Below are 26,728 nucleotides of genomic sequence, written 5' to 3' on the forward strand. Positions count from 1 at the left end.
AAATTCACTTTATTACTTCATGAGTAAGCAAGAGACAAGGGAAGCGAGTAGTTTATTGAGAATTACTGTGATAAATAAGGCGGGAGCAAGCAGTGGAAGAGGTTACACCGAAGAGTGGGGAATGGCAACGCGAGGAGAACGATCTCCACTCCATGGATACTCCTCGTAATGTGCACCGTATGCAGCTACATCTACTTACACGCATACGCCAGCATCCCTCGCTGCATACGTTTACGCGTGTTTCGTGTAAACGTCCCTCTCTTTGCACGCGCGCGCGTATTTATATGATGCACTATTCAAGTGCGCGTGCGGAGAATTCAGTTTCGTGTGTACACACCAACGATACGTGTATAGACGGTGTTTCACCAACAGGGTACACTCGACCAGCGTTAAATAGACTCTTGTATTCACGATAAAGTTATTTTTACGATCGTCGAGGAGACATTCGTCGAGTTATTCTCCATGAAAAAGCATCAGGCAACAATTTCGGTTGCAACAGCCTCGGGAAGGAAGAGCAGCTGGGGAAGGTGATCAGGGGGATAGGAATTCTTCCATGGCAGAATAGAGCGGCCACGAAGAGACACGAAGAAATGGAACGCGCTATAGAGAATGAATTAAGTGAGACAGAGGCAGATATAGGGGAGGCCATAGGGTGTGTGTACACACAAATCCACAGAGACCGAACGGTCAATGCTTGCTGCACTGTCACACAAATATGACACCAGGATCGAACGGAATTCAATACTGGTTTGAAATTTGTAATCAGATTGACGGCGAATTTCCGATGAATCGTGACAACATCATCTACATATATGGAGAGGACGGAGATATTCGGATGACAGATGCAAATGTAATCCGACTTGCATTCCATATATTATTTCACTTTGCCATGTGTACCGGCCCCGTATTTGTGTACTTTGTGATACGATGGACATTGTTGCACCCGTGATTTTGCTACAATGTACTTTTCAACGTTTCGATAGCGGCGCGTATCGGAAACCGATAAGATTGGAATTATGGCTTGTAATATTAACCCCCGAGCTAATATTACCGCGAACCCGCTTATATTTTTATAAAAACGTACGAGTATAAACTGTCCTAGCTTTTTTACCAGCCTCTTCACTAATTCACGCGCGCGCATACATACACGCGAGCAAACAAAAGAGTTTTTGTCCAAGAGAAAGTTTAACAACGCTTAAATTGTACACAACGCTTTCCAATGGCAACTCGCAAATTAAATTTGCATTTCCACAAAGTCTAATTTCCAAGGAACGACGTATTCGGAATATATTTTATCGCTTTATTCGTCGGTTTGCAATCTCTGCAAAATTACTTACTATCCTTTCATCGTAAAAATTCGACGATTTTTAAGGGACAGGTACTTACAGTTTCCCTTCCCTTCTCCTTAGGAGCGCGTTCGCGTGTCCGGCCATTTATGAAACAGGCCTGCTTTTTATTTCCCGTTGAAAATTCTCATAGCGCGAATTCTTCTTACCCTTCTCTTCCTACTACTTACTATCATTTCAAAAAGCAACGCGCGAGTAAGTGAATAGAATGATATATATCGTAGCGATAAAGTGTCTCCGTTTCATACACCGCAATATTTTCTCAGTGCCACGTCAAGCGTATTTTTCTCCTCGGGACTATTTCTCCCTTCGAACGAAAGTATCAGAGAGTTGTATCAAGCCGAAAGAGAGTCTTTAATTACTTAACATCGATAATCTTAGAAATAAATCAACTGCATACTTTCCGTCGTCTTTTCCCCTCCGCTCCATGATACAATTTTTCCTTTTTTCGTCGATTTTTAAGAAACCGTTATACGAGATAAATGAGAAAGCAAAACAATCGAAACAATGGATATACGTACAAGTATCGATTTAAAAAAAAATTTACGACGCGTCCGGCAGAGAATTATGCGAAACGCGATAACGATCATTAATGTAACGTTAATAATTTTATGTAACGCCCGATCGAGCATCGTAAATTATTACCAATGACAATAATGCTTCCCGATGCATTTATTCATCGCGGGCATAACAGAAAAATAATAAAACCTGTGAACGAACGAAACGAAATAAAATAATCCGAACGCGGAACAACGGGGGTGAAACAAGATTGAAGACCGTGCTTGTTTTTCTGCAATTGCAGTAATAAACACGTAAAACGATTCATCTTCGTCGGAAGATTTATTTGTCAGCGAAACGATGAAAATGTAAAAACTATTTCGAATTGGAAGCCGCTAGAGCGAAACGAGGAAATTAGATAAAAAAGAAAAAAAAAAAAAAAATACGCGGCCGATATGGAAACACTTCTTTGGGAAAACTCCTCTATGGGAAAACCGTTTCTATACAAGCATAAATAGAAAATCCTGTTTCTCTAAATATTCGCAATCTCGATGAAATCACGAGAATAAATATAGAGGAGCAAATATTTGTTTGCTTTGATGAGAAATCAATTAAACGCAGCGACAGAGATTTGTAAATGGTATTGCGTATATCTCGTGGCTCGTTTAGCGACTGTCGGAAACGTGACTCATTCAAAAAGCCAAGAGAGGAACTCATCTCGTTTCGCCTTAATTATCGTCCGAGAAATCTGTGGCCAGGTATCCGTAGGAAGGGACCGAGTATTACTGTTTCAGGTGAAGAGGACAAGGCACAGAGGTAGGGGGCGATAGGTGAAAGAAATGCATTCGAGGCATGTAATCCGTTTATATTCCCCGTGACTGACCGTTCTCTCATCAGTCCCTGTTACACGAGAACGGTATATAACTCTTCGTTGAAAATGTTTCTTCTCCTCTTGGTATGCCATTACTTTTCGTTCTATTATGCTTTCTTTATTCGAATTAGTAAATAAATATCATCGTGATTCCTTTCTCTCTCTCTCTCTCTCTCCGTCTCTCCCTCAGAACTTGTTTCGAGTCGTAGAAACAAGCAGGCGGTGGAAGTAATTTTACGTCTCGTGGTTTAACCGTAATAAATCGCCACGTTTTTCATCGTTACGTTACGACGCGTACAGCGTTTTTTTAATTGTAATTTCCAAGTTTCTACGGAGAGTCGATAAAGTTTTAATTGGGAAGCATAGGACTGGCGAGAAATTACAATACATACGTCGTTAGCGTTAGATCACACATCTCAAACTCAACTCTACGATGGGGAATTTCGTTCGAGTTGCTCGGAACATCGGACTGACACGACTCGGAAAGGCGAATTTCATTTTGTGGTACAAAGAATTTTGCTTGTGGGACGTGGCGGTGTTTTCGCGACTATTGCGAGAAAATGATATTTTGTGTGCATTTTCTGGACTTCCTCCTACGTGCAATTCGAAAAGTTGGAATTATTAAACTGGGATATGGAAAACGGAGTGTGGAACGCAGGATAAAATGTAAGGAATGGAATGGCGATGTAGGATAGGGAATATTGGATGTGGGATGTTAGTATATGGGACGGAGAATATAAGATTTGAGAAACGAAATAAGGAATGTGGAATGTGAGATGTGGGAAATACATATATCTTTAGCAACGTCTATTGAAACTCTCCACGGAAACCATGACACGTATGATGACGAATAGGTTTTATTTTCTCCGGAGGCGGAGTATCGGAAGAGAAGGGAGATGGAATCTGGAACTTCCACCCTCCGCCCGTCAAAAGTAAATAAAAGTTCTGTCTCACAGCGTGGTATTCAAAAGTTCTGACAGGCTAAAGAATACTATAAAACCGCGATGAACTTGTTCAAAACTACATAATATTTTGTGAAAGTTACCCTCCCTTGTAGTTCAATTAGCCAGCAGATCGATGTTTCTCCTCACGGATTTCATATAACTTTTAACTTGGTAGTATCTCATAATATTCTCGTAATTTTTTTCACTTCTCTATCTTTTACCTTCATCTTCCTTTTTTAAAGCATTGAATATCCCATAAATATAAGATATATTAAAAATGCATATAAAAAGAAAATGATACAACGTACACGAATAGATAATTCTTCGCGCTACTGTTGTGCTCGTCAACAATCGGATTTGATAACGCCGAATCAGAATATTATCGAATTTATTTTTTACTCTCTGTCTCTGATTCGCCGTGGCAAAGTAAATTCTTTTGCCTCGTGTGACGAGAAACTCCGTGGCGCGATTTCATATTCCAACGAAGGAAAGTATTTTGCATAATTTATTTCGCTGCAACTTCTTTCCACCTTGCGTTCTCCTCCCTTCTCTTCGTCGCTATCCTCACTCTTCGCATCTAGTCGTGCCTTCTTCTTCTGCAATTCGTCTTTTTGTTTCTGTCAACGTTACGAAACTATCGAGAGATCGATCAGCCTGCCAGTTCATTCATTCTCTATTTCCTTGAATCTCTTATCAAGGTCGTTCTACGTTGATACGCCTTGCCCATCGTAATAAACGGCGCTTCTTTTTTTAACGAAAATGCCAGATACGCAAGCCGACCGTTCAATCGGCAGAAGAAAGGCCAAGAATTTCGGATATTAATGATCCGCGTGCTTCAGTATAAACTCCGGACGAAGCAGCTATTCCAGCGACGAGGGAGTAATTACGTAAAATTACGCAACACCATCAGCGACGTTTATGTCACAGGGAATCGAATTTGTCACGGACAAGTTAAGGACAATTTTCGATCGTTTGTCGTGCCTTCGAACGAGCTGCCAATTAATTCGAGATTAACCGAATATTATTACGCAGTCGTAATTATCCTTACTTAATATAGTAGCTAGCGAATGTATTCGAGGCATTGTACAAATCTATTATGAATATATTAGAACATTTTGAAAATTCATTAGCAACAATTCGTTTTCAAGAATTTTCTATGATAAATATGGAAATACTTTAACAAGCTACTATATGTGAGAAGGATGAATATGACTCGAGATAATTTCAGTATATCTTCCCTAATTAATACGATTCCTCTACATACTTATAAGGCTATGAACAGTATGAACATGATCGGAAAACTTGATCAAACACGAAAGGATTAACGACGCGTTTCCAAGAAATTCGCAACATTCTACACGAATTAAAGAAGATTAATGCGTCATAACGATCTTTAAGATTATAATGGGACATAAAATGTACAAGAAAAAGAAGCGATAGACACGATAAGTGTATTAATAATTTGAATACGAGTCGAAGGTTATCGCACGCGATATCGTATTGCCATTTTTGTTTTCAAATATGTAAATTCTTAAACGTTTGCATACGAAGCTGTCGGAATGCGAAGAATTCGGAGAATAACTAGAAACGTTCCGCAATTTCATTCGTACACTACAAACGGAAACTTCACGTGGCACATAATTATACACAGCTAGCAATTTGTTATAAACCGATAATTGAGAAGCTTTCTGCGAAAAAGCTTCACAAGATAAAACAGTGGATCGAGCAAATTGCGTCGGAAGTTTTAGTTTCAATTTTTACAACAACTTACAGCTTCTCGAACAACTCTGTTCTGTTTATATTTAGAAAGTAAATCAAAGTTTCAAGTATTTAATTAGAGAATGTAGTTTCTATAGATCTTTCTTTAGAAAGCTCCATGATTAAAGATAAATAATTAAAACTTTGCAAAATTCAAATCATCATATTCGTTTATTTAATTATCCCGGCTCTGAGTGATTTAATAAGCTTATTTCGTATAGTATCGGTGACAAGGTTAGGGAAAAAAACTCTCGAGTGGGGAACTTTTTTTCCCCTAGACGCGTGGCACGCGTCGCAAGGCAGCCGAGAGCGACGACGTAATTTATCCATTCGGATATCCCCTCGAACGAGCAGTTCGTAAGAAAAACAGGAAACTTTTCCGGCGGTGGCACGTGTACGCGCTTGTTGTAAACTTCGCACCGCATAAAAGCATGCAAATTGCAGCTTGCGTGTACGTGCTTGGCGTAAAGCTTCCAGAGAGCACTTTATTTTCACGTTTAACCAACTTCATTCTTGTCTGATCAGCTATGCCAACGTTCGAATCGCTTTGCCACAGAATGCGTATATGTACTACTAAAACCTTTTCAATCGTTTGACTACGATGTACGCTTTTTTCCTTTCTTTTCTTCTCTTTTCTTTTCTTTTTTTTTTTTTTTTTTAATGGCTCGACGGTGGAGTATGGAAAAAATAATCTTTTCAGATTTGATAGGACTAAAAAATTTATACGTTCGGTTGGAAGAAATATTGTCAACGTGTCCACGAAGAAGCGTAAACATTCGTCACTGTTCATTTTCTCGTGCATTAAATCTGCTATAAGATTAAGAACGAAAACGACATCGTTTTCAGATTGCAAGCTCAATGTCAAAACGCATAAAGCCTGATTCAATAGGCGCGCAACGACCTTGTTCGATTTACGTCCGGTTCTGGCTGGCATCGTATTGTGGTTTATTACAACAATTCGAATAACCACTTGCCAATTTTGCAACGCTCGTCTAGAGCATCATTAATCCTTTTGGCAATCTTGCTCGATTTGTACATAAAACATCTCACCTAAATGAGTCCTCTTTTATGCCATCCATAAACGAATCGGAAAATAAACAACAAATTAGTACCTGAAACAGAAAATAAATCGACGATGTTAATTAAATATAGTTAAAATTGATCCATAAATATAGCAAAAGATTATCGAATTTTATTTCTAAAATAAATCTTTTATTTTTTTTTTTTTTTTTTTTGCATTCGCTGTTGTTCTTATCGAACAACTTTGAGAGTTACGGAGAAGGAAAACAACTTGATTGATGTTTCACGAGTGAAGGAGATCCGAAAATGATTGCAAAAGAAGCTACGATTGCGGAAGGTGAAACGATTCTCGGGAAAAGGGGCGGCTGGTAAAGTGGTGTATCCACGCTATTTTAGTACAGCAGTGCGTGTTCTCGTTTGAGGTCACGTTTGATATTCTAATTGACTCGTTTTACATATTAAAGGACATTCGAGCCACGGAAAAAGGGAGTTTAATTACGTAGCCAGTTCGCATTGCGCATCCAACTTCTTACCAAGATGAAATTGCCTTTCCTTATTAAAATTTAAGATATTCGAGAATCTATCGAGCTAACCACCAAATGTCATTAACCATTTAATTTCCACGTTAATTCAGTAGTTTAGAATCGGATCATGCTCTTCTATGATTAAACAATTTTCTAATAATCGAAAAAGTACGAAAGATTTCTTGACTATGTTAAAACGGTTCTTAAAATCTTAACCGCTTCAACTAATATTTCTAGAAAAATTGTACAATTTGTAAATTTATTAAACATCAACGTACGATAGTAGAAAATGTTACAACAAGACACGAAATGAAATTTTATTTTTTTGATTTGATTATCCTGTTCGACAAATATTCTAAAATCGTGAAATCGATTTACCAGTATTATTAGTTGGTGAACTGTGGTACAAAAGGATCCTAGCAATAATATTGGAAATCATGAAGAACAGTTTGGCGATTCGTCGATCTACTCGTTAAATACGCGAGTAACGTCGAATAAAATTGTGCAACAACGAGTTATATGGGATTAAAAGAGTCTTAACCGAATTTTCACTCTAATTCTTTGGTTCTTTAGTGTCTCTGTTGCACGTTTCTCTCAATCGCGAAGCCGTCTATTTCGAGAATTTCATCTTGACATAGTCGCTGAAGAGGTGGAATGAGCAATAGCGAAATGGAAGTCTCGCTCATCTCGATTTTCGCAACACGGCATTTGGTGAGAATAACCATCCACGATTCACCAACATTTTCCCTTCCTTCCTTTCTTCCTAATGTTTCCCGACGTTTACAGAATTCCCAACGATATTGCTCGTCGCATTGCTCACGAAAATCTAATAAATTACAATAATTACGCGATCCTACAAACATACAGCGTTTGATACTTTAAACGATCACAGCAGGACAATTTAACGAACTTCGCGATCGAATAGTTTCGTCGTAAATTTTTCGCATTCTGCGAATACTCTCAAGCATCTGCCTTCAATCTCCAACTTTATTAATTAACTCAACTTCAATTTTTCTTCCGACACGACCGCGCGAAAAGAGCGAATTTCTAATTGCATTAAAAGTTGCGCTTTAGTTTCGCTTTATTTTTATAATGAACGATGGAAATATTACGAGAGCATCGAATGCTTGAAATATTGTTCAACAAACAAAGTTTTCAACCTGTTAACCGAGCCATCATTTAGCTAGAAATTTTTATAATAGATTGGAAAATTCACGGCGTAAAAAAGCAAAACAATTTTAGTTACGTCGATTTTAACTTTTGCACATGAAAATGTAATATTGTTAGTATTTTTCAGGAAGAATTTAACAAATTTCACGAGCAAGATAAAAGGAATTCTTTGAAAGAGTAACAAAGGATACAGGGGGAAAGAGAAAAGCTTGTAGAAAGAATAATTCTATTGGAGTTGAAAGGCTGCTTTCGAAAACTCTCTATACGGTGTTTATAATTTAGGTAAAAGTTGGATCGACCAAAATACTCCAACGAGTGTTTGCAAACGGGTTTTCTTAATAACACATCTATTAAATAAATTATTAAATAAATTTATGGCGTTAAATAAAATATACGATAGAGAAGGATAGAGGAAAAAATAAATTTCGAACACTGAGATATTTAGATGATGTGCATAAACCAATTCTGAAAGCGTAATTCTAAACAGAATATGCAATTACAGATAGTATCATTCATACCATAGTACAGTGCATGTTAGATAACATAGCTGTTTGATGTATTAATTCAGAGCAATTATAAGGGTTACGTTGCCCTACTGAGCGCAGACTTGCTAACTGCCGAGCACAGTTATTTTGAGATAATTGCATTTTAAAGTTTAATCGTGCTTCTGCCGCTTATGTATGCGACTACCGAATTTCCAAGCCTTCAGTTTCCACCATGAGACGAAAATACTATTACACGTCATTATTAGTTATATCCGCATACAATTTCTTCTAATAATAACCACGTTTATTCCCAGTTACGTATACGGTGGCGCACTCTTTTCCAGGTAAAACATAGATGCCGAGTAGTTCCTTGGATTTGCATGTTGGACTTGCGAGTAATATGCAAATTATATTCGTTGCGTTAGCATAACGTAATTTAATACAGTTTCTTTGATTGACAAATTCCTTTTCCGTTACAATATCGATCTTCTTGTTTTAATCAGAAGCTAATCTACCGTTGTCCAAACTTCTTTTAAGTCGGAAACTTTGGTCCTCGCTGTTTGCGAAATAGTCCCCGTTTCCCGAGTGCCGAAACTCGGGTAATGCTTTAAATGAAACGAAACACTCGACTGATCGATTTTGTGGCGAGTTTCCAAGTAAGATAATCAAACTTACCACTCTTAATATCCACGGATGCAAATAAACATGCGTGTACCACGTTTGGCACGACGGCTAGCCGTGGATGTGGAAACGGCTCGCGATCAAACGACACAGAGTGTCAAGAACAGAATTAAACCGAGTACATAATTGCAACTAGGTGTTCTCGCTTTACAAACTTCTGCAAGAGGAACTTTTTACCGACCGTCGGTACAGGGTTTCGCGCGATCAGAATTCATTGACGGAGCAGCGTGTATGCTTTGCGTTCGAACGCATAAAACAACCAGAGAAAGAAATAAGAAACAAGGAGAAAAGAAGGAAAGAATCAGAGACGTGAAAAGTATAAAGCAAAACGGACAAACAAAGGACAAACAAACGACGGATATAAGCGAGGCGAGTATGTACTTACGTGGACAAAATTGAATCTCGAAATGTATTCCATAAATAAACAATGGCTTTTCGAGTAGTAACGGGGATGACGAGGAGATGGCAATGGAAGGAGTGGGGAAATCGTAGAGTGGCGGAGATTCGGAAAAGAGTAGGGGACGCTACACGGTTGTTACGCATCGTGGGTGTATGTGCACGTGTTCGCAAACGCGCAAGCGTATTTATATCTCTTTCCCTGTATGAATGAGTAGCGTAAATGTGCGAAAGCTCGTACGTACACGCGAATGGCATGAATAACCAGCGCATAAAGTCCCGTTTACACGTCGAAGAAAAGCCGCTCTTTTCTGTTTCGTGTTCGGCAAAAAAGGAACAATGCGTTCGGCACGTGCCTACCCCAAAGATCCGCCAGCAAAAGCTCCGCATCATCTCATTTTCTCGAAAATCTTTTGAAGTTTAAAAACTCGAAATTCGTCCGACGAACGTATCGTCGAGTAATTTTAATTTCCGCAATTTAAATTTTAAATCTGGTCGAATTTGTATCTTTAGCTGTCCGGTTAAAGCCTTAAATCCGTTTTGCACTTGGACACAGTGTTTCCTTAAGTTTCAAAACGTATTTATATCGAAACAATAGTCTTCGTTTATTTGACTACCAAGGTACATTCGTAGTCACTTAGAAATTCCCTGAAGAGCTCGTTAACATTTTAAAGATCGCGATATTAAATTATACGTTTGTCGGAGATTACAAACGTTGAACTTTCTACGGGCTTCTTTGCCGATATAATCTTCAACTGAATCCTTCAACGTCCAGGTATGTTCTTCCTTTGCTAAAAGTTGCAGAGAAATGTTTATCTTACGAAACTTTTGTAACGGATAAACCGTTCATCTCTTCGTTGCAAATCAACCAAAAGCAAATTTGTTAACGAATTATACGAAACAGTAGGAGTAATTTTACATTCATAGCATAGCTTGTTAACCGTTTGGATAAAATGATCTCCAACGAGTTGCGTGCAGTCCAAGGTTTTTTGCAGTTTCCTGAATAAATTATTCATGCGTCATTCTCCTTTACCTTCGCCCATTAAATTACCGCGAATACTAAATCAAACGGACGTCCATCAGAAAACGACTTAATTGTATCAAGCCACCGCTATAAGCATAAGTAAATACCGCAAAAACCAGAAATCTTTCCTTTAATGATAAAAGAACATCTAGTTAAAAACATCATCAACCTTTTTACCCTGCTTTCTTTTTATTCCCTGCATTTACCTACTTTTAAAGTCTTTGAATATTGATCACTCCTACATTATGAACACAAACCAACGTTTTATTCTATCTCAACCTGTTTATATGTATATAATATGTATATGTAACATATATATAATATATATGTAATATATATATATATATATATATATATATATATATATAATATGTATATGTAATATGTATATATGTATAATATGTATATTATACCAACCATGTATATATGTATAATATGTATATGTATATCAACCTGTTTATATGTATATAATATGTATATGTAATAAGTATATATGTATAATATGTATATGTATATCAACCTGTTTATATGTATATAATATGTATATGTAATATGTATATATGTATAATATGTATATGTATATAAACAGGTTGAGATAGAATAAAACGTTGGTTTGTGTCCATAATGTAGGAGTGATCAATATTTAAAGACTTATATATATATGTATATTATATATATATATATATACATATATAAAAAGAAAAGAAGTGGAAAAACAAGAGCGTTCGCGTTTTACGAGCGCTTTTATATAACTCAACACGCCCACGCTTTTACTATTTCAATTGCCAACTTCTTCTTACTACATTAAATGAAATAATACACAAGCAGGCGCGCGCGCGATGTGTTCGGTACTTGGCATCGTACAGGTTAGTTACATTACGTTATTCCCTTATGAGAAAATAAAATCGTGCACTTTATTGCGAAAGTAAATTAAACTCCACCTCTGCGAAATACTTTTTATACTTTTCCCCCAAGTTTTCAACTCCTCTAAAAATCCACGGGAACATTGATCGCGATATAAATTTCAATCGAATATTTTCGTGCTCTTGCCCGCTGCTACCACCGCCCGAAAACTTTTGCTACCAACTGTACGTTTATAACCTAACTCTTGCACGGTCCCACGTTTCACAATTTCAAATAATAACACGAGCAAACTTTTTATACCTAATAACAAGAAAGTAGTATGTATGAAACCAAGGACTGCGAACGAACACGAGAAACCTTGGTAATCGCATTCCGTTTTCTAATCTCCATATACGAATTCATAACCGAAACGAAGTGAAAAATGTTCTTGTAAATTGTATTTCAACGTAGAAAATGGACAATCGATCTGACGGTTTCAACTTTTCAGAACAATGCCACTTTGGTGGCTCTAATAAATCGAATTAACGCGAGGGGAAGCAAAGTAAATATATTTCCCAGGAAACCAGACATTTTCAAGCGTATCGGGTATTCGTCAACAAAGTTTCGTTTGCGTCCTTTATTAATTCGATTAAACGTAGGATCAATTGACCAAAACTTTGAGCGGGCTTCTCTTTCTACCTCCTTCTGTGTTCTCTCCCTTCTGGTCCTGGTAGTTTCCACGCGCGCGCGCGCGCGCGCGCACCCTCCCTTTTCACTTCGAATCTGTTTTCCCCCACTATTACTATTAACCCTTACCGTGTATTTCCCTTTTACTTTGTTTGCCCCCTTAATCTTTCATTCCGCGTGACGTCTAAGCTGAAATCTCGTAAATACGGGCAAACTTAAGGCGAGTTCAAAAGGTCTTTCATACTTGAATGTTGCTTCGTTTTCGAGAAAAAAATTTTACGAGCGTCCCTATACAAGTTTATTGACGCTCCGAGTACCTCTTTTGAGACACGGATACTATACTTCTGTAAACCTTCCGTTCCTACCTCTTCTCTTTTTCTCTTTTTTTTTTTCTATCTACGTTCTCTTCCTTTTTAAAGAGAACCACATTTTTTCTCTCTGTTTTTTTTTTTCCTGCTTTTAACAACGATGACACTTTTTCGATGTTTTCATTCCGTTGCACATTTTATTTTCGTAAAACTCTACCAAAATCACGGCAAAGTACATAACTGTTTCAAGCCGACCGATCGAAAGAAAATCTCTAAAAAAGACCACGACCATTCGCGAATTATAATAATAATAATGTCTCCTCTAATTCATACGAGATTCACGGGACGAGCAGCGAAATGCGGTTACGGAGCACGAGCGAGAGAGCTTTCAATTTAATTTAAAGAACAGTTACATCTCAAATATTTCAATTTGATCACAGCCAGCATTACAGTCCAATTTCAATTTCATAAATTGCAGTAATAAATGTTCACTGACGTAGTTGTCCGCGGTGGCCACAGACTACGAGCAAATATCAGTTAATTACAATTTGCATAATACACTCGAAACTGTTCAATTCTAATTCAGGCTCGCTATGGAATCAGGTGCATTACTCCCATATCTGTTATTATATCGTAATTTTATTAGACCTATATTAAAATCAATACCTTTCGAGCGATGAATATTAAATTTTATATATGTACCTACGTATACTCTCGTTTAGCGTATATTAAATGAATCCAGTCGAAAAACCTTTCCAATCTTCCGATCAATCAGGAAAATTAATTAAATGGCGAAAAAAAAAAAAAAAGAAAGAAAGAAAAGAAAGCACATGAGGTAAAAAAAAAAAAACGAAAATTCGTAAAACCATTCGGGATGAATGGGAAAAAATTGACACGAACGAAAAGTAAGACGTCGCTGCCATTAATCGACCGGTAATCACCCTGTGGAAAATCAAATTTATTACTAGCCGGCACCGACGGCCAAGAACGAAGAAAGAGAGGAAAGGAATACAGAGAGAATGAAGAAAGCAAGAATAAAGAGAGGGAAAGTTCTTTTCGTTGGGCGCACAATAGCAAATCTGATTGCAAGAGGATTAGCAGAACGTCCCTCGTTACGAGGCTGCACATTCCGATTTAATTTGATTCAAGCTGTATAAAGTAACGTCGGACAAGGCCAGAGGGCACTGCGATTTCTGCCGAATGTGCCTGTTCCATGTTCTATAAGATACAGAAATGCACTCGTCGCTATCTGAATAGAGGGAGACAGCGCAATGGCCCAATGAACAAACGTATTTTAACCACCTCTCAACGCTTTCAATCGATCGATGGAAATGCTGTTTCTCTTTTCCCCCACGCCCGCTCGATTTCAATTGCCCGTTATTATGTTCTTCGTTTCAACTATTCGACAAAATTGTGGGAATTGCACGCTATTCGTTCGTGTAACTGCCACTCCTATATGATTCATGGGATTTTATACGATTTCAACGGAATTACATACAGTGTATCACGAAAGTATTTCAGCACTTACCACAGGAAAATTTATGCGCGTATTCTACCGAATATTTCGAAATTTTATTAACACTGTATAACGAGACACGATTGTCGTCGTTATATTCGTGAAATTTGAAAGCGATCTAAAAATGTATATACCAGCTACTCACTGCAAATATATATATATATATATATATATATATATATATGAATTTACTTTAGTCGAAATCTAGTATACAGCATGAATAGTCATTTTGAATATATAAATGTTAGAGATGGTCCCATTGAATATTCAGGCTCATCAGTATAATGGGTAATTGACTAATTCGACCCAAGTCGATGTTACTTAAAAGTACGTACGAATTATTTTTGTGAGCCATTAGGTGTGTACGTATTACATATATGGCCAGGTTCTTAAAATGTACACGAAACGATTCATTGCATTTTTCATTTGGACAATTTATTTTCCTTCCTTTCTATGTTCATATTTCGTTTCATTTCAAAAATCGCTTATTTTTTTTTTTTTTATTTATTTTCCGAAAAAAAAAAAAAAAAAATCGTAGAAACGCTGATTTCTCGTCAACCGATATTGGAGAATCAGGACCATCGATTCAATTCGTTGCAGTTGCATTCAAACATTTCGCGCAAACATTCTACACTACCATAAGAATTGAAAACTATTTTCCAAAACGCCCGTGTAACATATTCTATGGTAGTAAATTCTCAGAAATCACTCACGAAATTACAGTGATCCTACTACAATAGTTCGTTATGTTATTTTCATTGACAGTTATTTTTATCTAAGAATTTTCCTTAAGCTTCAAGGTTCGTATCCATCCTTCTTCCTCTCATATATACGTGCGTCGCAAAATAAGAACTACGACTCTGTAATCTAAATAGAACTCACACGGTTATTGCATAAACATGCGCGGCCCGATTTATCAAAGCTGAAACAGGATTGGCGAGCACACGCACGTTCGTGCCCAAGGGTAAAAGGGATGTACTCACTTTTGATGAGAGTAACTTGCGTCCCTTTATACGTCAATCTCTCTCACATAGAATACAGGAATAATCAAATACGTATCTATTTTTTTCGGTTAATACAGTCATTGTTGCAACAGTGGTTGTTCGGTCTTTGGTTTTATACGCTTTAACGAAAAGGCTGGAATGATAAACGATATGATGCAACGAAATTAAAAAAAAATTACAAGAATTCAAAATTAAAAATTGGTAATAAAATAATAGGATTTTAATTATAGCTTTTAACAATATACTTTATTACAGGTTTAATAGTAGCGATAAAGACGACGATATCTATCTTTAATTCTTTTTAATTCATTAAGAAGTTAGTTTGCTCGTTTCTACGATCCAAGCGTATAAAAGTTTCTCCAAGAAACGGGGGAACGTTTCGAGAAATTTATAAACAAAAATTTCTACGTAACAATCTTTTAAACGTCCGTACGAAGTTAGACTGAATCCTATATTTAAAGTAAAGAGTTTTATATTAAACAGCAATGGAGCGAGGATGAGCAATGGGACACGCGCTTCGTGCGATATAAAATTTTCAATGCGACAACCGTCACAGTAATTTCGCTGGACACGCGATCATCGAGCACGGATTTTGCAGGCATTCCTCCGTTTTCCGCGTAAACACCAAGATATCTAACCGATTTTAATTTCGATATATATTTCCTCTTTAAATAACTGTCCGATTTAATTAATTGTAAATATAAATGCACAAATGAAAACCGCAGATCAAAAGCATAACAAGTCGCACGAGTGTTTTCATGTTTACGTTTTATGTTTAGTTCACGAGAGCAATTTACAAATATGTATAATTTATAGTTCGTATAGATATAACTTATATTTATTCATAACGCAAGAGCCATTGCTAAAATTCAATATGTTGTCGAGTTCCCAATTCCGAATCAAAATTACTTTTCCATTTGATTTTGGGATGAAACGCGTGTCTCTACCATTCTCTCCAACATTTCGAAAATATCAATAGCAATGGCTACGTATATACTACGTATTTCATATTAAAATACCTTTTTTTAGTCAGAAAATGAGATAAAATGGACTTATCATAATTCTTTTCTGGTACGATCTTCACACGTATCCGATGCATAAAACATAAAACCGATTTATCATAATACGATTCAAGCGTGATGTTCAAATGTATCCGATGCATTATCGATATGATTTTGTTAATATCGCGAGTATCCTAGCGTCTGATATAATTCATTAACATTTACAGTAACGTTTATTAAATGCCGCCATGTCGCAATTTTAATTAAGATAATTAATCCTCTTTCTCGTTCGCTTATGCTCGCGCACCACCGAAAACGAACGTCTGAAAATTTAATTATTAATTCGATGAAGTGTATTTAATTACGCGATTAAAAGGTTTCCCCGCCGAGGTCGGAGATCATTAAAAATACAAATATCACAATCTCAATTAAAAGAATAACTGTGCCAGAAAAGGTGCGTTTTGTACTAGCAAAAAAGCAAAAAATTGTTTATTGTTCTGATACTCTCTCGTTTTTTCTTTATGAAAAACTGCTTTTATTTCGTTGGTTCCGCAGCCACCATCGAATTCAGCATTCTTTTGGCACGTGTGTATTTTCGAAATTATTCCCTGCCTCTCGAAATAGGATGAATCGGGCCGACGATTTAAAAAGCATCACAAACTCGATGTTAAAGTGAAAATAAATCTCCCTAAATTAAATGGCATACAGCAACGATAGTAATTTGCATTAATTGCATTTCCAACTGAAGTTTGTTTTACGCGTTCTATTTTCCACGTTACAAGCTTTAGTCCGATTAAATTCCCGACAATCCCAAATCTTTCGATTAATTTCATACACGATGAAAAGGACACGGAAGACAGTAAAAATCAATTTTTTTTTTTTTTTGGAAAGTAACATCGATAAATATTTTCAAATGAAAATTCGTATCTCGTACGAATTAATGATACGGTAGCCTATTTAAATTTATTCCTTTGGAAATTCTCCTTTATTTCGTTAACGTGTGAATTTTAATTCTATCGATCACCGACGATTTCCGAACAAGTTATTCCGCGAATACACAGTCCATACGGTTGCATGGTATTGAATAACTTCCGAAAGACGATATTTCAATTCAAACATCATTCTCGATTCAGCTCGAGGAAGTAATAAAAAGGCAAGGAACACTTTTGCCTTAAGGGCGAGCGAGAAAGAAAAAAAGAATAATATTTTAGTCTCGTATTTTTCGCGAATGTCTCGACACACACACGCATACACATAAATACACACCGGCCAAAATTCCGATTCTTCAACGTCTTCAAACATATCCCGGGAAACCTTTCAATATCCAATATCTTAAAGCACGATATATATTAGAATCCATAGTTCGATGTATTATGAATCTATCGTTGATTTCACCTCGCGTGGAAACCGAGAACTAAAATCATGATTCCGTTACACGACCAAATATTCACTCGTCGGTAAAGAGAGGAGAATAGAAAGATAGATAGAAAGATAAAGAGAGAGAAACTACGATAGAAAAATGCCAACAATTTTGTACTGCCGTTATAAAAATTTTTGTGGCAAAACCAGCACGAGAGGAGATATGGGACTGGAGAACGCGGACAAATCGTTGCATAATGGTCAAAAGAAATCGCGAAGGGATATAGGTTTGTAGATGAAAAGAGAAGCACACGAGCTTTCGAGAACTTGGAAGTCGCGAGTGGTTACTATAGCAACGCGGAAGCCGGTAAAATATTGTCTGGGGACTGCGACGAAGAGATGGGAAAAGCAAAGGTGGAGGAGAAGAAAAGGGAAGGATGAAGCAAAACAGAAAAACAGAATGAAAAGAGCAGGGCGGGGGTGGGGTAGAGGTAGAGATGGAGGAGAAGGAGGAAGAAGAGAAGCAGGAGCTGAAGGAGAAATGGAAACAGGAGGGTGAGAAAGAAGAGCGAAAGAGGATACGCGAGAAAAAAGGAGAAGCAAGAAAAAAAAAACAGAGGCAGGCCAGAGAGTTTCATAGAAGAAGAAAGAAGTTAGGTGAAGTATTTATGCTGCTATAGAATACGCCTCGTCTAAATACACGAGTGGCATAATAGAAAATTTTACGAATTGTAATAAGTTAATTTTAACATACGACTTTTTATTCGCTTCGTTTCATTTTAATTTTAGCAGTCATCGATTCATTTTATGTTCGTAACGAACGACGACTAAACACCGACGATATCCCAGATGACACGATTGTGTAACTTTATTATATTTAGTTGTGACCTCGTTGATGGAAATTGAATGTCTATTCAAACAATATACTAGAACAATATGCTCTAATAATATTTCGCGAATTCATTTCTTGGCCGGAATGCGCACGTTCCACGGCCGGCGGACAATAGTTAAACCGTTTCGTTAAACTAAGGTATTTAAGTGGAAACCTCGGGTCACAGGGAAAATAGTGAAATTACTCGTAAGGCAACGTTACACGAGGCACCCTGAAAACGGAAATTAAGCCTTACAACGGCATTAGACTTGCCAAGTTATTTTACGTCGGGCCGTTTTGTATGTTTATCACGAGCTACCACCGAAACGACAAGTAAATCTTCGACTTAATGAAGATCGCTGGTTATTTCGTTTTACAAAAATAAATCGATTCCGAGATAATTACGGGTTATGAAATGCAACGTGGCGCTATCACCGGTTCCACGATGTGGCGTCATAAAAAGAAATTACGCCGTGTTCCGTTTCAACGCATAATGTGCTTTATTAAAAGACAATGTAAAGTAATAAATAATTCATTAATTAATTCCAAACGAATAATTTAATAGATGGTATTTGAAAAATAAAATGCCACAAAAATTAGCGCATTAATAATTAATAATCGAATTAAGAATTAATTATTAATTCTATATTTCAATTATCTTGTTATAGTTTATTAATGTGATTTTAATAATGTACGATGTCAGAGATAAAATTTTACTGCCTCGTTTAAAAACGTTCCCTCCAACATCCGGCACGTGGAAAACTAAATCAATACGCATTATATACGCGTCCAAGCTTCAAAAAGTAGTAGAAAAATTTGTGATTCGGTAATATTTACATTTATATTTTTTTCGGCGTAAAATTAATTTCAGTAATGAGCAATTTAAAAAATGAAAATAGGAAAAAAATAGGGGAACAAATTTTAACTACGAGAACGCCATCTCGTACGATCCGCATCGTGTAATATTGCCTTTTTTCATACATTTAATATCTGTTTCATTATCTCATAAACCTAAGCGGCCATTTTGCTATACACGAGCTCGCATCTAGAAATTGATGGGGCAAGAATTTTTCGTTCGAACAAACAGCAGGATATTCCAGTCACGTTCGACGACAAATCCTTTTCTTCCTATTTGAAACGATCATGATTTTAAGAGGTACAACTCGTGTGAAATGTGTATTTTCAGTTTCTTCTCTGGTAAAGAAAGTATATGACGGGTAGAGCACATCATATTCTCGCCACTTACCGACCGGTGAAATATTAAACGCGACATGACATCAAAGTGGAATAATTTTCGCTCCTTCTCTTAACGTTTATATCCATCATAATATCCTTGTACAAACGTAATTATTAATACTTTAAAGTAACTTTTTCCATTAAACGAGAACAAATAAAAGATACGTATATTAATACATATGTATATTACATTATAATATATGTAGTAATTAATTAATTCGATTCTTCGATATTATTAAACTCGATTTACCTGCAACCGATTAACGTTTAAGTAAAATTACACAGGCGAATACGCAGCTACAATAACGATACAATTAATAATCAATTAATTATTGATACGCCAACCAACCAATATGCGCATAGAATATAAACAGCATACAATATAACCATAATCGAATGTAATATGTATAAACAGAGTAGGCACGAATATGCTACGCAAACACAACTTCCACCATTAATAGCCGTCTAAAATGTTTCAAAAATATATGTACTCGGTGTAAAAGTTCGAAATTCTGATGAACGATGAATTTTCGATTCGACCGATAATCTATATAGTTCGTCGAATTTTATGAAACACGCACAGATCTGCGCGCACATAACGCTTAACATCAATTAACCCCATGACAAATGCGAACAGAACTGAAAAGCAGGTTTTACGACTAGTGGCTTTCCGTGTGAATGCATCCTAACACGTGGGTATAGCGAGTGGGGAGAGACAAAACAAGTGAACGAGCTCTAGACGTGGCAACGACCGGATACGCTCGCTCGACTGTCCTCTATCTCTTTCTCCCTTTCCTCTTTCTCGCTCTCTCTCTCTCTCTCTCTTTCTCTCTCGCTTCATCGTGTCCACCCATCGTTCTATTTCTTTCGCGCGTATGGTCATCCTTCTCTCGGCTTCCCCTCGATCGTTCTGTCTCGCTCGCGCACGCTCATAGTCCTAAGTATGCAAGAACGAGAGGGGCAACGAGCACGAAAAACCCAAGGCAGTTATTATTTAGGGCCAGTTGTCATACTGACGGAGACAATAAATTGACAAAAATAACCAGCTGGAAGGGAGAGAATTCGTAATGTCTGATCAGGTTGGGCAGATATTTAACCGATCACGTGTGGCTTGATAAAATACCAAAACGAATGTACACGATCACTGGCATTTAATGTCTTCGACATGGCACACATATCGAACTCATGACTTTTAATCTCTCTTATCGAGACTCTATCCTTGTTTCTTGCCTTTTTTACAGATTTTCCTTTTTTTTTCTTTTTTTTTTTTTTATGTACGTCACAGTTCGTAGACACACTTTTTTTTCGTGATATTACTTACTTCTGAAAAGCTCGCGTTTTATGAACTCCTTTTTATGCGAGGAGCTGTTATAATAATAAGAATAATGGAAGAGGGTGAGTTAAGTAATAACAAAGTTCAGCTTTAGCGAAAATTACGAGGGGATAAATTGTATAGGAGGGTGAATTAGTTTCAGATATACTGAATTTATGGAATAATATACTGTGTTCCAAGGATCGCCATTGAAGTATTATCCCAATGAAAGTTTATTTGCACGACGTTCGATATCGCTGCCCGCTTTATATGCAAAAAGGAATATCTGCTATTATTTAAAAGTACGACCTCTTTCCTATTGTAAATCCCATTGCAACGAGCGGTACGCGAAATTTTTCCCTCTGAAGTGGAGTTAGGTTGTTTCGCTACTCATCGATTTTATGCAAAGTTATTTGCTTGGCCTATTTCTCAAAGAGGAGCAGCTAAAGAGCGCGCATTGAAATAGTGAACCTTTTTCATATGCGACTGAAAAGAAAGCGTAAAATTATTAAATTAAAAGTTCGAATAAAAAAAAAAAGAAAGAAATAAATGGAAAACGGGAAACGTAGTCGAATAAAAACTTTAATTTCGAAAGTATCAAGAAAGTGTACGTAATAACTCTTCCCATCCTCTCTCTCTCTCTCTCTCTCTCTCTCTCTCTCTCTCGCCATTCCTCGCGTCGGTAAAACTAATTAACAAGTTTTTACTTTGATCCGCGGAATCGGCGATCAAATTGTTTCGAAAACGCGAGCAACGATGGCAGCACGATTATTTTCCTCCTCTCTATCAGTTTCTCACTTTTCATGCCGGCTGAGCGCTCTTTAAATTCATCACTCATTCATTCCCATTTTATTCGATGGAACGAATACAGAACTCGGCAGCTGGCGCGACTCCAATTCACTCTTATCTATCAGTCGCAGAATAATATTGGGAGGCATCGCGGACGCGGAATTAATTTCGTTGAAAATAAATGTCACAAGCCGCAACAATGTTCCACTACCGGCATAGAAGATGGTTAAAGTGATTGCCAAAAGTTTCTCTACTACCGATATAGCTATAGCGTTATAATTAGTCCTCTACATATATAGCAGCTGACGAAAGTATTCGAACGCTTGTAGAAATTATTCATCAACGTATTACGCGTGTTATACGAGACATTTTAAAATTTCGTTAGACTAATTTAAAACGAATACGAAATTGTACGTAGAAAGTATAAGATATTTATAATACACACATTTATAATACACACGTAATATATGCAATTAATGCATATAAAAGTTTTCTACGATAAATGAACAGATTGTACAATTTCTTCCACGTTTCCTTTTACGATTCTTACGTTTCGATAGAAATGGTAGTGGTGATTTGCGACAATACGTCACAATTTTAAACCCAAGCTAATACAGTCACGCGATAGACCGTACAGATTAGGTAATGCATTCGACACGATTGCATGATTGATTTCTATATACATTACGGTTTAATATAACATGTTTCTAGTTTAATGAAGACCGGCCTTGTTTAGAACTGTTCCAACAGAACAGGCCATATTTGACTGAATAAACAATGACGGCGAGCTACGTAATCAGGCTCAATTAGCGAGCGAAACAATTTTATTTTTGATAAGGGGCAATGGATTTTAATGTACAATTAAAATTCAAGTCCGCGGCCTGGGCGTCTGTAAATTTGTAATAAAGCTGCATAATTGAGGACAGAGAGCTGCATAATGAAGTTGTAGCGTATTTCGGATGCACTACTACATTAAAACCGGAATATTGCGTTGAATACACAAATTTTCCATTAGCTGCTTGGATTTCGGTAAAAATCGTTCGCGAGCACGCGCGTTAAATAATATTTCTGTAATTAATCTCTCGAAATTAAAATCTGTCCGCTCGGATTATATGATTTCTCGACTCGTGTAAACATTGCCCCGAAAGGCAAAAATCATTTCCCGCGGTTTTCATTATCCCGACGGTCGCATTCGCGGATATTTTTAACATATTTAATTAAGGCTTTAATTAAATGGCTAGCGATTCAACTTACTATTTTTCCTGCTATTTTTATGAATTTTAATTAAATCCCCGCGCACAACTCTTACGTCATTTTCACAACCACGCCGATTTCAATTTAAATACAACGCTCGTCTGCCATGTATGTACCTGTCGAACGATAAACATCGACTAAAATAGAATTTAACCGGCGAATAGAAAAAAAAAAAACAAAAAAAAACAAAAATACGTTGATATTTGAAAATTTGAAAAGAGTCAAATCTTGTGGAAAAGAATGTTCGTTCCCTGCGGGTGCATGGATTGTATATATAGTAACTACACGAGATGAAATTTTTAAACGTGATTGCGAGCGACTCCTCGCACACGGCATTTTGTGTAAATTGGCAACATTCGAGTTTCAGGTACAAATATTTAAATGAAACACGTGTTCAAATTCACGCTGCACATACAAAACAGATGCCCCACGTCGTCGTTGCCCCTCTCGCACTCTTACCAACGACGCTGGGAGAGAATGCATTATATAGGGTATATAGTTATACATACATCCGATGGACGGACTCGTTCTCTCTTTCTGTTACGAGTTTTCAAGCAATTTAGTCATGCAAAGGCCGAATCAGTTCGTATATTATTCGAATTGAAAAATATCGTAATACCGCGTTGGCTTCGTAAATAAACCCGTTCTGATTCCCAAACGTCTCTGCATTGGCGTGGGACGTGACAAATCGAATTTTTATCGTGACATTTATCAAAGAAATATTTGCGAGAATAAAAGAGAAGCAAAGAGTAATTATCGAATAACGATAATATAAGTAAAAAATAAAAAAATAAATAAGATAATAAAAATACGAAATAATATATTTAATAATAGGAAAAGTAAGTATCGATCGAACGTATAATTGTCGCTTACGTAAGTTTTTCACTGCGTATCGTATAGCCGGTATAAAATGCAAATATATTCCGTGATTTAATGACATATTTCAATTTAGAATGGTTATTTATAATTAGCATGCCGGTAGATTAAAGTTAGCACAAGGATTACTAGTATTAACTGTGTAATTTCTATCTTCGAGTGAGTAATAATAACATTTCAGCCGGAGATTTATTTTACGACCCCGCTCTCTGTAGAGACCGTAATGCAGATATTGATCTGCCTGGCGTTTAATGTCACTCACAATGTTATTCCGACTAAAACATATAACGGTGGAATTCCAATATTTAATGTGCACACCTCAAACTATTTTTAAATGGATCAACAAATCTAACGAAATCTCGCTAATAACCCAGACAATTTAATGAAAAAGAAAAGGAAAAAAAAAAAGAAAAAAGGAGAACGTTTGGAAATTATGAGCGCGCCATAAAATCGCTTTCTCCTTGAAATTGAATCGGATCGAATGATCGATGGCGACTATAAATCGACAATGAATGTATTGTCGATAGAATTTTAAAAGTTCGAAAAATGCGACGATGAACGTTTGCATTCCTAGTAGATAGATGATATTTCAGGTTAGTCTTTACAAGAAATCGTGAACGTAGATAGTACATCAAATTAGAGCCAGGCGATGTGGCTTTTAATTAAAGCTTAAGACCGTCCGTTAAGATCGTGTGACTTCCCCGTAAATTTACGAGACGTACGTATGTGTAAATGAACTTTGTTATGATCTATTCGGCACTTGTCGAATGAAAATACACCTTTTCTTGGATTTAATAGAATCAAAGGAATGCAGAACGAACGAAATTATAGATTAAGATTGATCGTCTGTATTTTTATTAAAAATGGAGAAAAATAAATTAATAAATTCACTACGTTCTAATTTTATCCGTGACGATATACAAATATGTCGGAACCATTTTAAATAAAACGTCGAACCGAATGCACTGCACCGATGTACAAAATGAAAAATTGATTTTCCTAGATATACATTTATTATATATGTGTGCATGTATGTACGTATGTATATACATATTTTCAACGATGAAAATTACATTGATTCTACCCATGGTCGGTATAAAGGTAAATCAGATACATCAGTTACCGACAGAGCGTTAGATACAAGAGAGAGGTAAATAGAAATGCAAACAATTGCCCCTGGACTCGTATTTTCCGACGATACGACCAGTCTTCGAATATCAGGATCATACGTCACGTGAAAATAAATCACCAACTTTATATTCAGGGAATGCACTGTGCGTAGAAAATGAATACATTATGCGTTGCTCGTTTGAAAATACGACGGTTTCTATTGTATTTTATACCAAGATAAAACTTGATAAAACTCCGAAGAGAATGAAAATAGCACACAATGCCCGTTCGAGTCGATTAATATTTTTCGAACATATCAAATTTATAAAACGAATGAAACATATATTCGCCAGACAAATGATTACCAATTTTACATGATCTCGTGTTACGTTGCACAAAGTTGTAACGTTGTTACGAACGATTTAAGAAAGTAACCGAAACGATCGACCGTGCAGATTTCACCTCTAAATCGAAAGTTCTCAGAAGACCGACCGATTAGTTGGCAAATAAATTAGTTGCATAAAAACGCGGGACTTACAGCAAAACTTCGATAATTGTGGTTGAAACGGATTTTGAAAAAACATTTTATTCATCCGAAAGTTTATTTGACTTTGACTTGTAATATAAATCGACATATTCCCCGAAAATATAATAAAGCGATCTACTATTCCTTTCTCCAGTAACACAAGGGTGTGTCATGTAAGTTATCGTCGCGATAAATCAACAATCGTCAATCGGGCTTGTACCATGGTGGCCCGTAATTTATTGAACGTCGCATCTTCGATCCTCGATATTCAAATTACGTCGCTTCCAACGACCTGAAAGTCTTTCAAATAGTTTGCTCATCTTCTTTTTCCATACCTTTCAAACCTTCCATAGGATTATGATAATATTACTAGCATTTTGAACGTCGTTCCCTATTTCGTAAAATATTAAAAATCCTCTTTCGACATAACAACACTAGATAAGTTAACGACACCGGCAACGTTAATCTGTTAGCCGTATCATGTTTTAATTCGAAATCGTATTTAAGATAATTCCATTTTAAATAATCAGTTTCAATCGATCTTGATTTCAAAAAATGTCTTCCAGCGGAATTTCAATCTTTGCAAATATAAATATAAATTTATGTTCAGCAGAAATGAAACGATGTACAAGTAATATTCTAGCAAATTAAAGAATGGGCGTTCGCTTAAGATGAAAGATAAACAACAGGAGGAAAAGCTCATCGGTGAAATCAATTATTGTACAAACAATAAACCAACGAGTCTCTATAATAGTTCATCCTCCCCATAAAACCCATAGTTCTGTACTTGAAGCGAGAGAGTATCAACAGAGATCCCGAAGTAATTTTCTCCAGCGAATTCACCCCACCTTCCGTCACCACCTTAAAGGAGATACCATCGACAACGAAAGATTCCAATATTCCTGCGCACGCAACGCCGTTTACACAGCTTTTTGTGCAACTCGTTCACCGAGTGTGTACGCTGTGTCGTGGTGTCTGCGCGAGTTCTGTTGTTGCGAGTGTATCGCACACACGAGCACACATGCTATCCTAGCCGAGCGAGAAACCGAGCCAGTATATGGACGTTGAAGGGACAAGAACAGAAGGTAACCAAGCAGATAGAGAGAGACAACGCTAGAGGATAAATTAAAGAGGGAAAGAAACGAATAGATGGAGGGAATGACGAAGGCGGACGTTCGAAACAACGAGTAGGATAGAGACAGACGATGGAACGAGAGAGGACGATGGATTAAAAGGAAGACGATGAGTGTGAGCGAGTAGTGGCCTAACGGAAGAGTACAGAGAGAAAAAAGAGAAGGACAAACGTAGGAAAGGCGGTA

The 26,728-nt window shown here is 36.8% G+C and overlaps 2 protein-coding genes and 1 long non-coding RNA gene across 6 annotated transcripts in view; 1 reads left to right on the forward strand and 2 right to left on the reverse strand.

The window, feature by feature from the left end:
* Positions 1-26,728, reverse strand: part of LOC132913927 (mastermind-like domain-containing protein 1) — a 173,631-nt gene that overhangs the window by 41,586 nt on the left and 105,317 nt on the right. The window lies entirely within an intron of this gene.
* LOC132913959 (uncharacterized) lies at positions 3,984-9,582 on the reverse strand. The gene is made up of 3 exons (XR_009659495.1): positions 9,292-9,582; positions 8,650-9,221; positions 3,984-6,529 (listed from the first exon to the last, which is right to left on the reverse strand). It is a non-coding gene; the product is annotated as an uncharacterized LOC132913959 (long non-coding RNA).
* LOC132913952 (transmembrane protein 230) overlaps positions 18,934-26,728 on the forward strand; it is a 133,697-nt gene continuing 125,902 nt past the window's right edge. Inside the window, exon 1 of the mRNA XM_060972651.1 lies at positions 18,934-18,940. The gene's annotated coding sequence lies outside the window, so the exon portion shown is untranslated. The remainder of the gene's footprint in view (positions 18,941-26,728) is intronic.

Source organism: Bombus pascuorum, chromosome 14 (genome assembly GCF_905332965.1).
Source record: "Bombus pascuorum chromosome 14, iyBomPasc1.1, whole genome shotgun sequence".
In the NCBI taxonomy this organism is placed as follows: Eukaryota; Metazoa; Arthropoda; class Insecta; order Hymenoptera; family Apidae; genus Bombus; species Bombus pascuorum.